The following is a 19499-nucleotide window of genomic DNA, read 5'->3' as shown; positions in this document are numbered from 1 at the left end:
CCTGTTTGCTAAATTCTGAATCCAGTTATAACACACATTTTTTGGAGGAGCAGGATGCCCCCTTCTTCTGTGACAGGATTGAAATGCTTGAGCATCATTGGACCAAGTGCATTGATGTCAAAGGGGAATCCTTCGGGGTGAGGCTTAGAACTTCTTGAATGAACCTCCTAACCAAAAGCAAGGTGCAACCTTACAACAGTTTAGAGTACATATAAAAATAAGTACATACTTACAAAAGGGCAACTAGTAACTGAAGCTTTGAAGGAGCAATATAAATAAATAATAAAATATAAGAGGTATTTTTTACACAAATATTTTAAATATCTATTAATGTCGTCCATGCCTGTCTTAAAGCACCAAACCATGCTTCATGTTAGTGAGACTCCTAAGTGGGTGCCTGTTCGATAAAAAGGTACACTGCCCTTTCTCTTGAGTTAGAGGTTCCTAAAATAGCTACTATTTGATAAGACTCCAATTATACTCTGAAAGGGTACTGTTACAGTGAGTCAGAGCTGCGAGGAATAGGAAATCACTGTAAGCACTGTTGTTAAAATGTTAGGTTCAGGCCCAAGGAGTATAATTCATGATCCACTTGCTCACCATTCTACAACTACACAACTAATGAACACATAAGATCCGGTCTCAGTTATCCATTAGCTCACCAGCTGAAGTGCCCTTTGCATTTAAACAAGATGAACACATAAGTAAAGAGCCCATATAATCCCTATTTACCTCATGGTAATTTCATTTCATCAGGCTGTTCATAGGATGTAGAGTACTCTCTTCTAGAAAATGTACATGCACTGTGTTATGTATCATGCATTTAGTGTCAAAAATCTTGACATACTGCTAACTATGGAGCAAATAATATCAGCATCAACTTTGCATTACAGGAAAATAAACTAATCTGCTATATGTTTCTTTTTAGGAACACTTTCTCTTTGGGGATTAGCCTCTGCCTCTGGTCAAGCCCTAGTTATGGCCCTGTGTGTTGGCCTTTCAGGCAGTAGTGTTGCTGCTGTTTTCCTGTGTTTTGTGTGTGCAGGTGATTGCTGGGTGGAGCTGATCCTGCACTTGTGCAGCACACCTGAGCTGACGAGCTGGATAAGGTTTAAGAGGGTCCAGTGTGCTGTCTCACTCTCTCTCCTCCTGGCCTTCTTGGACGGCAGCTGGTTTCCTTTCTCTGTCGCAAGATATTGTTGTCCTGCTGATTGTTGGTGTTCTTCCTTAAATAAAATGGTAAAATGGTTGAGATTATGTTTGGCCTTTCCAATTTGTCACACTGTGTGAGCCGGGTGTGACAGAACCGTCCATGCTGCCACGCAATGAGCTACTGGAGAATAAAAAATCTGCATTGACATGTGTTAAAGAAAAGCTCAGAAAAGCTGTGAACTAGCCTCAGGCTCATGACCCAATTTCTGAGGTAGTTTTAGTGCTTGTCTGTCACCTCTATTACTGGTCCATCACCCAAGACACCATGCAGCTAAATCTGTCTTTAAGAGACACGACTGCCATAGCAAACAATCTGATATACATAAATATACGTACTGTGTACTGTGCTGCAATTACTGTAGCAGTATGGCTTCACTGCACAATTCAGTGCATTTATGAGAGATAAAACACCATAATGGAAAACTACAAGAAGGAACCTACGAGGCAGAGAGGGAGAATGAGGGAAACAAACAGTGGCAGGTGCAGGATCTGCAGGTTTTGCACCAATCTGGGTAAAGTAATTGCACTCCAAGGTCACACTCGTGCCTATCTGGCGGCTCCAGAAAAATGGTGAGAGAGTAATCTTTAGTTGTTTTTTTTCTACACCCCTCTCCTGCCCCTGCACTCATTAAACAATGCTTCCACATACATTTTGTGTACAAGACATTGGGTAATAAATACGCAGAGTAGGCATGCTGGGAGCAGTAAAATTTGCTGTGTTTCCATGGCAACAATATAATGATGAATGATCGCTCACACAGCCAAAGCAGCTTTAATTAGAGATTATTAAAGTTTGTTCACTGGTATGATTATCTGTTCCCACAATGTAGTTAAAATGAGGTTAATAAACAATGTCACCAGGCTTTATTTTTAACACATGATTTTACTAAATGAATAAGGTTCATTCTTTCTTGTTTTCTCCTTCTTCAGGAACGTGAAGGGCACACATGAATGACAACCAGATTGTGTAAACCAATTATGAGTAATATGTATATATATATATATATATATATATATATATATATATATATATATATATATATATATATATATATATAAAATATATTACAGTCAGAACCTTATGAGCAGCTACTTCTGACTGTGGGAGATTCACACACAATGCTTTACACACAACGTCTCAAGATAAATGCACAAATTCTTGTTATATATTGACATTAAAGCATTCCAAAACATGAGTGGGTAGAAGGGATGTGCATCATTAATGCATGTCCTAAGTTTTATAAGGTGACAGAATTTAGATTTCAATCAAAGAAGGGCAGTAAAAAAAGTTGGTGGATCTACACACCTACTATTAACATGTATTTTTTTCTGTATAATTCAGATAAATGCTGGTACAAACATTACAAATGCTGGTACAAACTTGCCACTGGCAGTGTTTTTCTCCACTGTCCCTGACTAAATTAAGTCTTTTGTTGTTAGAATATATTCAGCCTCCAGTTACATTTTGGTGGACACAATAAGACAGGTGTTGTCTGGCTGCTGCATAACTCTGCTCTGTACACCCTCTCCACATTATTAACACTGGCAATAGCCGGAACACATCTCAATAAGATGAAGTGAAACAGGAGGAAAACAGGAATGCTGATGTTCCACTAACAACCATCAGACTTTGATAGTGTTCATATAGATCTCAACCTTGCAAATATTGCCTTAATAGTCCCGTGTCTCTATCAAACCATAAAGTTTGTCAGGTTGTCATGGTAACTGACAAAGCTCTTTAACTTGCAGTAATGGAGCTCGCTCACAGCTTATACATACATACATACATACATATATATATATATATATATATATAAATAAAAGTTACAGGTGTACCTGAGTCTGATTATTAGGAGCCGGCAGGATTGTGGCACTTTTCAAGAAGAAAAACAACATAAAAAGTGATAGACTGGTGAATGTTTTAGAATAAGACCACAGATTTCTTTTAATGTGCACACATCTTGATGCAAAATATGGATTTTTCTTTACCCATTTTTAAAATCAGCATCTCATCAGTGTGTTTTCACAGACCAAGTGTGCATAGAGTTTATAAACTACTGAGGAAAAAGGCTTCACTAATGAGGCTCCAAAACAAATTCAACTGAGCATCCAATAAAACCACAGACAAACTCTAATTTATCACTTCCTGTTGTGGTGTCAGAAGTAATGCCTTAAAGACTGATCCTCATCTCTTCCTGTAGTTTCATTCCCTTACTCTGCAGATCATAAATCCCCAAGATATGAGCAAATGACGTTTGGATGTTATGGCCTGCCACGGTTATAGATGAACAAGCTGTGACTCACTGGGCAACTAAATAAATTATGGCATATTGTTTTTGCTTTTCCATCATGAAGCCAATGCGTGTCCTTGTGTTTGTGAGTCTAATTCCCAGATGACACTGCACAATGCCACAACCCAGTGACAGGTCTAGCAGGAGAACATAGCAGATACAGTAGAGGCTTTAAATCCCCTATTTGCAACTGCAATAGAGTGAAGCACCTCAGGGGCTGCTTATTGTTGAATGAAGCTGACGGACGATCACTCAATATTAAGCTTTTTGAGAATTTCAACTCTTCAACCTTTTTTGAAAAAGCTTTTGGCAACACAGCCCCAGTCTTTTTCAGTGACTGAATATGTAAAACCTTTTTTTTCCTGGTGACAAAATGTGCAGCTGAGCTGTTATTTCCACCACACTCTGAACAGATTCAGTGATAGGGAGTGAAAATCACACACTCATGTGTGACTGCTCAATATGTCAGTGTGTTTTTGCGCATTTATAGTTACAGAAACATATTTTTTCAGTTGGGAATGAGTGTTTGTGTTGAAGTAATAATGTACATAGGAATTACATAAGCTGATCATGGGAATGAAGATACTGATGTATAAGGATCTGAAGCTTTAACCATATATCTGAACACTCATTCTGAGAAGTCAGTCAACCTAAATGACTAAGAATAATCAAAGAAGGGGAGAAAATCAGACAGGCAGTATGAGATGGGGGAGTCTGCTGAAAGTCTCTAATTATTGTCAGCTGGCAGACAGCGGTCCAGGCTATTTCTGCTATCAGAGAAATTGATTTTTAATTGTTGGGTACTTGAGACTGACTTGGTGTCTATACAGTACAGTGCCCAAGGGTGCTAGTTCAGTACAGATAACGAAGCTGGATTATTTTAGAGTATATCTACCTTCTAGAACTTTTTCTAGATAAATAGTGGATGGCATAAACTTTGAATGTGTCAGAAATTAGTTTTGATTTTTAGTTAGCGGTGTGAAGTCTCTTTGCAGAACACAGTGCCTGCTAGTAATAATAAATGTCTGACAAAACAATGTCATATCAGTGGTCATTTGTATTTCAGTCCCCCTAAAACACAGGATTATTATCCAGGTACTGCAGATTTATAGAAAAAACAGTACAACAATGGCTCCTCAAAAACCGGAACACTGTGTATTACTAGTACACAGTATTTAAAGTGTGCAATTTGCCTCCACCTTTAGTTGCCTGTGATAGGTCACCGAACAGGGACAGTTGTACGACTTAGCCCCTGAACAGCTAAACTAACCCAGCTTGGACCACTAAGAAGAAACAAAGGCATTGCCGAATCCGCTTTACCTTGCCTGGCAAGGGTTGGTAACGCAACATCATTTTATATAAAAAACCTTGGCACTACAGGTTGAAAATAAAAATATGAACACCAAAAAGACAATTTGCTATATTTTACATTTGATCTGTAAATATGATTATATACACTTAATGTTTGTAGGCACGGTGGAAGTGGACATGGTTGTATGTTCAGCCAGTAGGCTTACTAAACAGTTCTCACCTAGGGGCCCAGGAATAATAATGCTAGATAACAGAAAAATGCACAGTGTGCAATAAGGACAATACTGGCACAACATGAGCCCTATAACTCATGGCCATGGGCAAACATGGTACCTAAAGATTAAGTAATAGTGCAAGTGTGTGCGCGCCTTGTTTCAGGTTAATAACAACATATACATGATTAGTTAAACTAGAAGGTGTGAACATGGAGCCTGCACCTGCCCTAGTCCCTATAGGGCAGTTGCCTAGTTGGCTTTGAATAAGTCCTGCAAACTTAAGATGTAGTTCCTATAGCCACATGGAAATGTTTTGGATGGGAAGATTTATGAGGTATGATGCAATGTAGGTGGCATTTAATTTTTAAGCAGGATACAAGATAAAAAAAATAGACAGAAATACAAAAAAAATAATAATATAAGAGGCAGTTTTAAAGCATTTTAAATAAACTTCTATATTGAAGGTTAAACCTGATCAATGTTCCACCCATTGTAACACTACTAACCTCATAGTAGTAGTACCTCAATATCAGAAACTCAAAATGCTCACATTCTAAAAAAACTTGATTATGCAAAACTTGAAAATGTAATTTACTGTAACACAATGAGTTTTGACATCTGTCAAGTGGCTGTTATTTATACGGAGGCTTGTACCATCTACCTTGATGTTTCAGTGCTGTGACATGTGATTAAGCAGCCCCTGCCAGGAGCGAACAGCCATCTGGAACCAGCTTCAAGTAGGTAATTAGTGCAGAAAAACAGGCACCTTTCCAGATGCAGCTGAGGAAAATGTTGAATATATATTCAGCATCTCTGAGGAGCACAACATCACCTGCTCATTGATACTTAAAAAGCTTTAATGGATATCTTGGTATTTTCCCTAAATCAATATACAAAATGCACCCTTAATGTGCTAAGCTCACACTTACCACATATTGGCCACAATGAGACACCCCACTAAATCTCTAAAAGGGTCTTTTTGAGAGGACAAGCGAAAAAGGAAGTCTATGACGGCAAATGACAGTTAGACAGATGGAGGGTGTGCTGGCGTCACTGCAGTGTCCACATGATAAATTAATTGACAATACAAAGCCATTTTTTTCTCTGTGAAGGATCAGCTCCATTTAACATGTGGCCTCTGTCCACATAAATCTGCCATCATGTCCCTATGGTCACTGTATCTCCCTGTAAACAGCTGAACTAAAAAATAACACCAGGTTAAACAGCTGAATGAGAATCATGGGTCTGATGAAGTGGCTAAATTATTGTAAATACATGATCATTAACCTGTTAAAACTGGTGCTTAAATAATGAGTTTTCAATACAAATCATTCAACCACTTGAAGCCACAAGAAGACTTAAAGCTGCAAGCAGTGGGCCCTCACACAACTGGCGGTCTGACAATGCCACCGCTGACTCCTCTCCTACACGCTCCTCTCCTCTCATTTCTAGAGACATACACCAAAAAACATGTATACATGACACCTTTTGTGCTGCTGGGTGGTGCTATGACTGTATCATCATATACAGACTCAGATGCACAGCAGTCCTATAAGATTTTGTCCACAGTGGATGAAGTATGCAGGTGGTACTGCATAAAATACAGTAACTTCCTGTGTATGGTGAAGGGTCAACTTGCATAAACCTGGCCACACTGAAAGAGTTTTGGAATGCGTCTTTTCCCAATTGTGTCACGAGTGGACACAGTAAGATCAAGTGGATGAAGAATGTTGTCATTAAAAGTTTTGTAGGAGGGTCACAAATTGACAAAAATGACCACAAAATTCCAAATGAAGGACTTCCTGTTGGGTTTGGGTTGTGTGTGTGGGGGGACTCCAACTTGACTCTCCACAGTCAGTCAGTCAACAGTTGTACCGCTCGCCAGATCAATTACCACAGTCCCCACACGGACCAAAGACACTCCAACAGAGAATCAGAAATGTCTCAGTGCAACAGAAAACCTGCAAGATTTAACAACTACCATCACCAGGCTGAGTCTCATGTCCATCATGACATGCTGGCACAGCTCATGCACGACAATGACGCTCTTCGACAACAACTGGCCGAAAGAAAAATCCAAGCTTTACAGGCCCAACTTGAAGATGCAAACCAACAATTGTCCCTGGAGCACACCGCCTCACAAAAACGGAACGTGAGTTGTGAGTGTGCAAATGGGCAATTCAGCAAATATCAACTGACACAAGATGTCTGAGCTTGTTATGCTGCTGTAGAAAGCTCACAGAGATTTAGACAGATACACAGCCAAACTTCAGTCCACCGAAGGTTCATTTGAGGACAAATGAAACATCAAGAAGGTGTTAAAAGAGGGATCATTAATCTGTAGGCAGAACAATCCACTTTGTTGAAGAAGGTCATCAAAATTGTGCCTTGCATGTCTTCACAGGACCAGGAAACAGACATCGAGAAGGTCAACCAGCAGATAAAAAAAGTCCAGATGCAGCTTCTGCATCAAGTCTGCAAACTGAGATCTATCAGAAAGGAAAAACCCTCAAAAAACTAATGGATCCAAACCCATAGAGACCAGGAGCAACAGACAGAAAACATGCTGAGACCAAACAAGACCTGCAGGATGCAGCAAATACTAACCAAGACAAAGAGACACAGACAGTCCAAGATGAGCTCAAAGCTGAAGAGGAAGCCACCACCAGCTGAGGAATACAGAAACTCAAAGAGCAGCTGAAAGCTGAAGAGACCCTACAAGCTAAGATAGACAAAGATGTCTATTTGTATTTGAATACACCCTTGTTTTATTTTTATCACTGGGAGAGTCCTTTAGTGTTATTAACTGATTTGTTTTAATTCTCTCTTGCAACACATTGCATTTTTGTGATCACATTTTTTGAGACCTGAAAACACCAAACTTAGTAGGCATATTTGTTCACCTGAAGAAGTTTGCAAATTTGCTGACTTTTGAAAAGCAGAAATCCTACATCACAGCTCAAGGGGATACGCGTTAGGGGGCGCTATAGAACTATTTTTCTATTTATATTTGGGAGGAAAAGGGAAAAAAACCCTAAGGGTTCCAATAGGGCTACACACTAATCCTTGGTGCTTGGGCCCCAAACAAAGAGAGGCTTGGGGCTCCCTGAGTCAGAAGAAAACAAAATCACTTTTCTTGCTTCCCAGTGAGATTGAATGTAGGAAATCCGTCTGCTCAATTAATCTAGCTGTGTGCACACAAAAGCTTTGTCCTGCCCTAGAACTTCTGGTAACATCCTGCATGGGTTTGATTGTCCACACACTTTCAGTCAGCAAAATAAATGTCCTGTCAGGCAGAAGGAAAATTAAAATTGGCTTGTGATTTATTTACTGGCTCAAATTCTGTATCCCTTGCCAGTATCTCACTTAGCACGGCATTAAAAAAGTAGGCTGCACTATTAACATTAAAGAGGTGAACTGTGAACAACCTGAAACTTGTATAGTAAGATTAAAACACATATAGTAGTTAGCTGTACTGTGTATGCATCGTAGTACTGCAAATATTGAGTAAAAATTCTAACTGCGATGAAATATACAAAGTACAGCTCCCATTGCTTTCCAGTGTTTCATTATTGCTCATAACAGAGCACTATGTAGGTCTCAGAGGTGCTACATCTGGATTTTCAGAGTTCTAGTGGCTGGGCACAGTTAAAGAGCAAGGAAGCTAAACACACTATAATTACAACAATGTACCGTAACTTGCAATGGTGACACTGTCAAAAAGCCTGGAGAGAACTGCAAGTGTGTAAGACACCTAAGTGAATGTACAAAATAGGCACACACAAATGTAGCTTCAATTAGCATATTTCTGCATATTTCAGTTGGAATGCATTAAACTCGTTGAGATAAGTTAAATACAAGGAATAAATGTGAATATATATAACTATTAATCCCTACATGTGCATGTCCTATTTGGAAAAAAAACTTGCATGAATGGAATGCTACAAAAATTAAAATATAACACATCAAGCAGCTTGAAAGAACTAGCAGATTAAAAACTATGTAAAACTGTAGGAGTTTAATCCTTTGCTCTAATTCTGCTGTATAACAACACATGAAATGAAGTTTTAAATGCATTAATTAGGCACTAATTAGGCAATATTTGGATGTTTTTTAATGAACAGTGCCATACCTCTATGTACTGTAACTATGTCAACAATACCATTATGTAAACCAGTGATATGTGTGACAGCCTTGGATCTGCCCTAGGTCTCCTTGTTGTCAGAGATCGGTAGGGCTGTAATCAACCAAAGAAAGACTGAAACTGCTTAGACGAAAACATTGAAATGCGTCAATGTTCATATGCTTAAAATGGACAGGGCAGCCTAACACAGACAAGGCAGCTTTCCGTTTCTAGGTGACATGCAATGTTTGTAATTGAGCTGTGACAGACAGACACTTTATTGATCCACAAGGGGAAATTCAGGATGCAAACTTTTTTCCATCATCTATTTCCATGAAACGCTGCCACACTGCAGATGTCTCTGACATGGCAGAGGACTGACTTAAATGACACGGTCAAAACTAAATAAATATTCAGCAAACCAGGCCAGTACTCTCTGTCTCTAGAGGTTCGGGCTAAACCAAAGTAGTGAAAACAAGGGGGGTGTTCAAAGATAGATTGTTACCTGTATAACACCCCCATTAGAATTTGGTACATTCCTCCTAATAAAATTAACACTACAAAAAGTCGACCAATCAGAATTTTGGTCGAGCCAGAACATACTAATAAATACTAATAAATCGACCAGTCGACTGGGAGATTACAGCCCTAGAGATCTGCTTGAGGTCTGGTTGGTTTTGCCAGTAACTGGTGTAAAAGGATGTGCTACCAAACTGTTACATACTGTACAATAAAAGCTTCTATACATGTCTTCCCAATCTCTGCCTTTGGTGGTTGATGATACATCCTGACACAATGAGAGAACAGGTCATGTGACTAAGATTCCCAACATGGCATGTAATTGTGTTACAGTAGACCATAGACCAAAAATGTCCACAGATGTAGTAGGGCACATAATTTTACTAGCCATCATCAGATTGCATGCATTAGACTGGTCTTTGTGCCCTGTGTCATACCATGACTTTGTGAGTTTACCTTTGATCGAGAAAAAGTATTCAAAGATGTTCTTTGAAAAATGTTACTAAATTGGTTGTTTGTTGTTTTTCCAATTGCTTTATTTACAGTGAAAAACAATTAATCTTTTCTTATTTGATCCCATAGTTTAGATATTGCTAAACATTCAGGTGCAGTAAAGCTCACAGATAATCCTACAGGTTTAGAATTGCTACAGAAAGTTTCTTTTTTTAACTGCACCATCCAGAGAAACAGCCCCAGAAACTAAGCAGTCGAGAGTACTATTATTATTATTACTGATCTGTTGAGACAAAATAACACCTTACTTTTCTGGTAAATTGGCTATAAGGCCATGACCCTGAAATAAAAGCCACAGCAGATAATAAACACAGAAACCAGAACTAAGGGTCAAGAAAGATCACCCAAGACAAAGAGCAGAATGACACATTTTCTATAGCAACATCAAAAAGAAGTGGGATGTCTGGGAAAGGTTGTTTGACAATGGAAAGATAGTAATTGGACATTTGCAGTTAGTGGTTTTCCTGGGAGATCTGAAACCAGTACAGAAAAGGTGAAAGCTGCAGTGTAGACAGCAGAGTCCAGAGAATACATTCATTGTAGGCAGCTTTACTGTAGGCGTTATTAAATCCCAATGATCAACCGTGACAACACTATTAAACACCAAGAGAAGTGAATGACTGACTCTCTTGAGGTTAAAAAACACTTAATGGGAAAAGTTGTATGTGTTGAGATGGTGTTTCTAAAGCATTAAGACTGCATCACCTTTCTACACTGCTTAACATTATAAGGTGGTGCAGGTTCATGGTACGTTTTTTCTTGTTCCTGATTAGAAACACTCAAATTCCATCAGACATCGTAACAATAGGAGTGGACAATCCAAACAAGATTACAGCAGGGTTTCTTACATAAATATATATATATATCAAATCTCAAATACAGTATGTCTCATAAACATTGTTGAGTTATGATCACAGTAACCTTTTTAAAATCATCCTTCAGTCCAGGTCATTAGTGCCATTTTCTTTTTAAAGAAAAATCACTCTAGGTGTTAATAAGATATTGAATGTTTTCACATGAATGGGATGAGTACCACAAATCTCATCAGTTCATCCATCAGTTATCTGACCACTACATTGGTTATTTGACCACAACTGTTCTCACTTAAAAGACTTCTTAAAAGACAATCTGGCATCTAAAGCTAAATAAACATCCACATTCTTTACAATATGGACACGCTGTATGGACACCGCCACCATGAGACGTGTCTAAAAGTTATCTGCGATACAGAAAGGGGTTTCATTACACACAAAGGCCAAGACACAGTCATTTGTAAAACATGATTCTACACCATGTGCAAGCTAAACAAAGAACTTGCAAATCACTATCGTTAAATGAGGCTCCAGGAAGGCGCTCTGAACTAACTGAGGCTTGCAGTACACAAAAATATAAACATTTTCTTCTCCCATACAAGCATCAGGATGACAGCTGCTAATTATAGCATGTGCTCTGCCCACCCCCTGGTTTTTTTTTTGTCTCATCTCCTCTCTGATGTAGGAAGTTAGTTTTGCTTGCTAGTTGCTTGTTAATTTCCCTGAGGTAAAGTATGTGGCTTCCTTGCATTAGATAAATAATCAATCAACATGGCAATTCCTGACACCCTGAGTACAGTGTGGGAAAACAGAGCTAATATGTTTAATAATATCTGGACCCTGAGATGCAAAGTAAAAAGTGCTGACGTAGTAGGAATTAATTTTACACATGAACATTTTCATGTAAGATCTAAATCGTACAAAATCTTCTATCAGAAGTGCTCTATAGTGTGAAACATCATTTGGTCTTTCAAACATTGTGACTAAGCACAATTAAAGCTGAGCCGCCACATTCTTGAAGCTGCTTTCCATTGAACTTGTTCAACTTTGATACAATTCGTCACAATACTACTAAATATACACAGGGAAGACTGAAAAGTCTGAATCAAAAACTAAAAATCAAAGAATAAAGGAAACTCTTGTTGCTTTTAATGTCAGCAGAATAGTACCCTCGGGGACTTCGACACATAAAGTTGAATCCATGAAATAGCCACAATCAATGACACTGTTGATGTAAATCAAAACAAAGTGCATGACAGATTGGCTGTGAAACCGGCGTGGCTGCAAAATAAATCAGTATAAAAAAAGTCAATAAATAATCCTTTGTGTTGAAAGAGCTGCTGCTAATTAAACCACCAACTACCTATATAAAAACCCAGCATGTCTCCCTTCAACTGGAGTCAATCTGGCTTATGATAACACCTGTTAATACCAGTAAAACACGCCAACTATGCTAACCCTCTGAGTGTATTTCTATTATGGGGTGAGCAGGTGATTAGCCAGGGAATGCTAATAAAGAGTGTTTATTAGCGGTGGGGATTAGATGGATACAGTTTCAACACGGACCGCTTGGATTTTATTAACTATACACCTTGGCACTTATGTGAAGGACACCTAACTGCAAAGACTAACCATACACTATATAAAAAAGCATGCAGGGGAGCTTTACACACACAAAACGATGATGCTTGCACTCCAGATTGGACATTGTGTCAAGGTATTGACATGCAGCTGCTCAGATCAAGGTGGTTAGGAGAAAGGACATAAGTGATAAAAGATTTTAGAAACCAGAAAATAAATATGGCCATCTCAGTTCACAACTTCAAATAGTCAATGTAATCTGAAAGCATTAATAAGGCAGTGTGCCTCCACAGTAGTAAATGTGTGACTCCATAAGGTCAAATGTAAAGCTCACATTCAGACCTATGACCTGACCTTACAGTCACATTCTCACAGGCCTGTCAATCACAGGCTGGAACAGTGTAAACAGTGAAATGACTGCAAATCACCTACTCTGTGACATTGTGTGGCAGACAGGAAGCTACAGTGTCCTTCATCTATAGCTAAAGGTGTGAGTTTCAGTATGGACACTAGAGAGAGAGGGAAAATGATCCTGGGAATACAGTGGGAGGGAATCCAACATCAATCTTCATTCTGAGCAGGGTCAATGAACGCTAAAAATACACACATTAAAACTGACAGTGACAAAACGGCACACACTGAACTATACACCTGCAGACAAGAGGAAACCACATATTGTGGGAACAAAGAAGAGATTTCCTAACTCACTTTAGTATAATATAATATGCTCTATAAAATAAACACAGTTGAACTGCATTAACAGCATTAACCGCTGTGCTGTCTTAGAGCTGATGTGATTGAATAGTGTCTGACATCTGGGTGCCATGTCTGCTAAATATTTAATGAACTGAAAGTATAGTATTACTAGTATACATGCAGGCCAAGGATCTCAGTACTCCATGACTCAGATGTCTCTGTTATTATACAGTGTGTGTGTGTGACTGAACACGGCAACAGAATAAGTCATTTTTGACCACCAAACCCTCAGCGTTCTTGTTTGCAATGCAATATGTTATGATTTGAGGTTGAGTTGCAGGTGCAACTGTGTTGTGGCATGTGCCGTGGCTATTAATTATAGTGCCAGATTCTTTTCATGTTTGACTTATTAGGAACAATCAGTGTTGTGTTTTGTGTCTATATGTATCAGCGCTGACATCAGTAGGACACACTGTGTGTTTGTATGTCTGGGAGAGAGAGACAGACAGCTGACAGTGAATTATTACAAAGCTTGGTTACTCAGCTATTGTTTCTGATACAAACTTCCCCACATTCAAGAATCTCAGATTTTCACTAGATACTACAGAGTCTGTCACCTATTTTTCTAAGGAAATTAAACAATACATTCCCAACGGTGTCGGCTGCTTGTAAGAAGCTAGCACATTGTGTTGAGAGTACTGATTTTATAAGAAAGGCTGGCAATAGGCCAGTAAGTCAGTCTGATGTTAATCCTGAGTTACAGAGACTTTCAACAAAAAGTGTGAATAAGATCAAAATGTCTGAGTTTAGATGCACTTTGAAGTTGGGGGTTCTGGAGAGTGGATTATGATATTTCAACAGTACAGTAACAGTGAATTTGTTTGTGAGAGTGTGTGTATTGTATTTGTTGATAACCAAATACAATGAATATCCTGCTTGTCCTCCCAATACAACAAAACAGTTATAAGTTATTGTGTGACAGTTATTACAACAGTAACTCTTGGAACTCTCCAGGTATCACTGCAAATCCCAGTCCACATTTAACACTGCCTATTATTTCAAACACAACACCTGCTTCTGTTGCAGCTTGTGCCAACGTGATTTGTAGGTCTGCTACAGTCAGCTGAGGCACAGAGAACAGCTACATCAGTTTTATCTGAGAAACCTGGCTGCCTAAAAAAAAGTGCAGGTGGCTGCAGACTCAGGAGAAAAAGTGCTGGCAGCAGGTCGCTGCCCTTGTGACATGACCGCCTCTCATTCTGCACCTGCAACATACAGCAAGTGAGGTAACACTGTTAAATGCAGCTGAAACAGGTCCACAAACTACACTTGTTTTAAAGAAGTTCACTCTATTGGAGCTGATGTGGTGGTGATCAGACTACACTACTTCCTCCTGTCTTCTCACTGCCTTTGGCACTGCCTGCGAACTAACATCCTTGCATGCACACTGAGATGTCATGTTAAGGCTGCACATTCATTCAAGCGCATTCGAGGAAAACAGTGCAGTGGAATGCATGTATGAGCATGCAGCTTTTTAGCTAAAAGCTGAGGAGAGGAGCTGCCATACGATACCTGGGTGAGAGTCAAAGATCATTCTGCCAGAGCCATCTGTCAAGCACGCTGGGTACAAAGGAAGTAGAAGCAAGTGTTCCTCTCTCTCCTTCCTGTGCTCCTCTCCGCTTCACAACAAAGTCCCGTGTTACATTAGAGGAGAGAGCCGTACTCCACAAGCCAGGGAATCCTCTGTCAGAATGAAGCCAATCAGAAGCAGTTTAAATCCCCTATGAGAACAGAAAGGATACTCCTCCTTTTTCTTTTGGAATCGCCACTTGCTTCTGCACTGCACAAAACCTTCTCTCTCTCCCTCTCTCTCCGTGTGTTTCTTCTGTCTCCTTTTCTGCTCCCTTTCTCTCCCCCTTCCTGATCCTGCTCCACTTGTACATTCGCTCACTCGCTCACTCTCTCTGGCATGCGTGTTTATCCACAGAAGCTCAGGCACCCACAGACACACACACAGAAACACACTGTACTTTGCACACAAACATATGCAAATACAGGTACAGATAAAAAAAACAAAAAAACACTGACAAAAAACATTGAAACACATCGCCAAAAAAAAAAACCTTGTCCAAGCTGATTATTTCTCTGGAATTTAATTGGTTAGCTGCCACTGTTATGCAATAGAACATGTGTTTCTGTGTCATATTCATACTATCCACATGTATATGAAGTGTTTGAGCTGTGAGAATGACTTGATTGCTGTGTTTCCTGTGAAAAACAGCAAACAGGGTTGCAGTCATCCCTTGCTATGTGGATGACAAAAACAATTACTCATATTCAGCAATGAGTGTGGAGAGCTCTGGACAGAATTGAGGATGCCTCCTCTCTGATGTAAAAACTGACGTAAATGAATGAAAAAAAACCTCTAAGAATGTCTCAATGTACAGTATCGATTTCCAAATCCTATTTTCCCTATGATCACAAAAAAATGTGCTACATTAATGTGTGTATGTGTGCCTGTGCACATGAAGCTGCGGTAAGTTTGATCGGATGCTGTCTAGAGATGTTCTATTTTAGGCGTTTAGTCGTAATGCACAACAGAAGAAAGAGGACAGCAAGGCTCTATTATGAGAATCGCTCCTAAACCTTCCCCTCCCCCCAACACCAGCACCACTGCTACCATCTCCCCATCTGCCTCCCTTCATGCTGAAAATCTCCTTGGTTTAAGTGGATAGCAGCAGGGGGGAAGGAGGGACATTGTTTTTATAAATAGTACTGGAGTGTCCTGATCTATTTGTCCAGCAGGTAACATAATAATAGGTAGTTTCAGTAACAGTAAGCTTGGAGACTATTTTTGTTACATGGATAAAATACCATTTACTGAACAGGCATTCTGTTAAATTAGACAGACATACCAAAGTGTTAGAAGTTGAGTAAAGACATGTCTGTAGGGAAGGCAGCTAAACTGATTACAAAACTTAATAGCGTCCAATTTAAAAACCCTAAAACAACTAAACTAGACAAAAACTGCAAAACCTTCAGATGTGTCTCTGCTGAAATAATTTATATATATATATATATTTTTAACTGAGGCTTGATCACAGAGTATGTGTTGGCAGATAAGACAAGGCCAGCTGGGTCAAACGGTACATTACTGTTGACATACAAATATGAATATTTCACTACCTGTTTGATTTCATGAAAGCAATGAAACAAATGTTCTCCCTGTGAAGGGCACATTTTGTAATCTACAAGGAAACACACACAGTCCACATCTATGCCCACATTTGCATGCATACCAAATACTACATAAATGGTAAATATACAAATATCTGCCCTGTCTAGCTGGCAGAAACCAGTAACAAAATAAACAAACACTGTTAAGAACTGTACCTGATAGAGAAGTAATCCAACAATCCTAATGTTGAAAAGTATGTAAAAAATATGCAATGGAAAAAGGAAGTCACCTGCTTACAGCCAACAGGTCAACAAGAATCAGCATCACATGCCCTCAGTTACTACTTTTCCTAATCAGAAAGGATAGATAAAAAACTACAAGTAAAGCACTCAAAGGGATAATTTAATTCATTCTTTTGAGGCTTCAGAGATATACATTTCTCAAAAGTGATTTTATGACATGACATCAGAGATTCAGAGAAATCAAACAGCATAAAGTGGCAACCACCGATCTATATAAATCCCAAAAGGCAGGAATGGTATTAATAACTTTGTTGCTATGGAGTCTTAGAGAAAGTAAAAAAAATGTGTTACTGAATCACCTAATAAGAGTTAAGGTCAGGAAAAGTTGTACCTTGGTAACTGTGACTTAAAAAACAGCAGTTCTGTTTTTTACTGTACATTGCAAGCTTCTTTGTAATTAATTAGATTTTCTGAGAAGAAGATGTGAGGCTTGGAAAATATTTTCAAACTATAAACACCAGTTAACCTTAAGTTCTTGGACTGAACAACAGCTACATCTTTAGGCCTAACTCAGTCCTGAAGTGAAAGTGTGGATGACAACCTATCAATTTGACAGTGACCTGGTGAAGCCAGGTTGTAGATTTCAGACAAAAACCAGCCCCACTCACACCATCACCAAAGACCACAAGTGTAACCAAAACAAGGCCAAAGGGAGGATGTTCTTTGTACAGCAGATGAAGTTTAACCCGACAGGGACAATGATGGCTCACTTCTACACCTCCATCATCGCCTCATCCATCACCATCTGGCTGGCTGCTAGTACTGTCAAGGACAAAGCCAGACTGCAGCACATCATTTGTTCTGCTGAAAAGGTGATTGGCTGCAATCTGCCATCTCTCCAGGACCTGCACTGTGTGCCTCCAGGGCGCGGTGAAGAACAAGACACAACTTTTTTTAGATACTCCCTGCCGGCCAGAAACTGCAGTTATCAGGAACAAAATCTCACAGCACAAGAACAAGCCTGGCATCTCACCCCCAAAAGACACTACAGCTAACATTGATTTATACACTGCACATTTTGTTACTCAATGTAGACGTTTAGATTTATATCATTTTCTTCTAAAGTGCACTTACATTTACTAATTTAAAACTGACAAGTAATTGCAAGTCTCTTCCTCATGCAGGGTGACCTGAGTACAATCTGTTGAATCTGAAGTGTTTCACCATAGCAAGATTTGTCTTACAAATATATACAGTGGGGAAAAAAAGTATTTAGTCAGCCACCAATTGTGCAAGTTCTCCTATTTAAAAAGATGAGAGAGCCCTGTAATTTTCATCACAGGTATACCTCAACTATGAGAGACAAAATGAGAAACAAAAATCCAGAAAATCACATTGTAGGATTTTTAAAGAATTTATTTGCAAATTATGGTGGAAAATAAGTATTTGGTCAATAACAAAATGTCATCTCAATACTTTGTTATATACCCTTTGTTGGCAATGACAGAGGTCAAACGTTTTCTGTAAGTCTTCACAAGGTTTTCACACACTTTTGCTGGTATTTTGGCCCATTCCTCCATGCAGATCTCCTCTAGAGCAGTAATGTTTTGGGGCTGACGCTGGGTAACACGGACTTTCAACTCCCTCCAAAGATTTTCTATGGGGTTGAGATCTGGAGACTGGCTAGGCCACTCCAGGACCTTGAAATGCTTCTTACGAAGCCACTCCTTTGTTGCCCGGGCGGTGTGTTTGGGATCATTGTCATGTTGAAAGACCCAGCCACGTTTCATCTTCAATGCCCTTGCTGATGGAAGGAGGTTTTCACTCAAAATCTCACGATACATGGCCCCATTCATTCTTTCATTTACACGGATCAGTCGTCCAGGTCCCTTTGCAGAAAAACAGCCCCAAAGCATGATGTTTCCACCCCCATGCTTCACAGTAGGTATGGTGTTCTTCGGATGCAACTCAGCATTCTTTCTCCTCCAAACACGACAAGTTGAGTTTTTACCAAAAAGTTCTATTTTGGTTTCATCTGACCATATGACATTCTCCCAATCCTCTTCTGGATCATCCAAATTCTCTCTAGCAAACTTCAAACGGGCCTGGATATGTACTGGTTTAAGCAGGGGGACACGTCTGGCACTGCAGGATTTGAGTCCCTGGCGGCGCAGTGTGTTACTGATGGTAGCTTTTGTTACTTTGGTCCCAGCTCTCCGGAGGTCATTCACTAGGTCCCCCCGTGTGGTTCTGGGATTTTTGCTCACAGTTCTGGTGATCATTTTGACCCCACGGGGTGAGATCTTGCGTGGAGCCCCAGATCGAGGGAGATTATCAGTGGTCTTGTATGTCTTCCATTTTCTAATAATTGCTCCCACAGTTGATTTCTTCACACCAAGCTGCTTACCTATTGCAGATTCAGTCTTCCCAGCCTGGTGCAGGTCTACAATTTTGTTTCTGGTGTCCTTTGACAGCTCTTTGGTCTTGGCCATAGTGGAGTTTGGAGTGTGACTGTTTGAGGTTGTGGACAGGTGTCTTTTATACTGATAACGACTCCAAACAGATGCCATTAATACAGGTAACGAGTGGAGGACAGAGGAGCCTCTTAAAGAAAAAGTTACAGGTCTGTGAGAGCCAGAAATCTTGCTTGTTTGTAGGTGACCAAATACTTCTTTTACTGAGGAATTTACCAATTAATTCATTAAAAATCCTACAATGTGATTTTCTACATTTTCTTTTCTTATTTTGTCTCTCATAGTTCAGGTATACATATGATGAAAATTACAGGCCTCTCTCATCTTTTTAA

The sequence above is a fragment of the Parambassis ranga genome, chromosome 13, assembly GCF_900634625.1.
Source record: "Parambassis ranga chromosome 13, fParRan2.1, whole genome shotgun sequence".
NCBI classification, from domain to species: domain Eukaryota; kingdom Metazoa; phylum Chordata; class Actinopteri; family Ambassidae; genus Parambassis; species Parambassis ranga.
Note: the sequence above shows the minus strand (reverse complement) of the source record.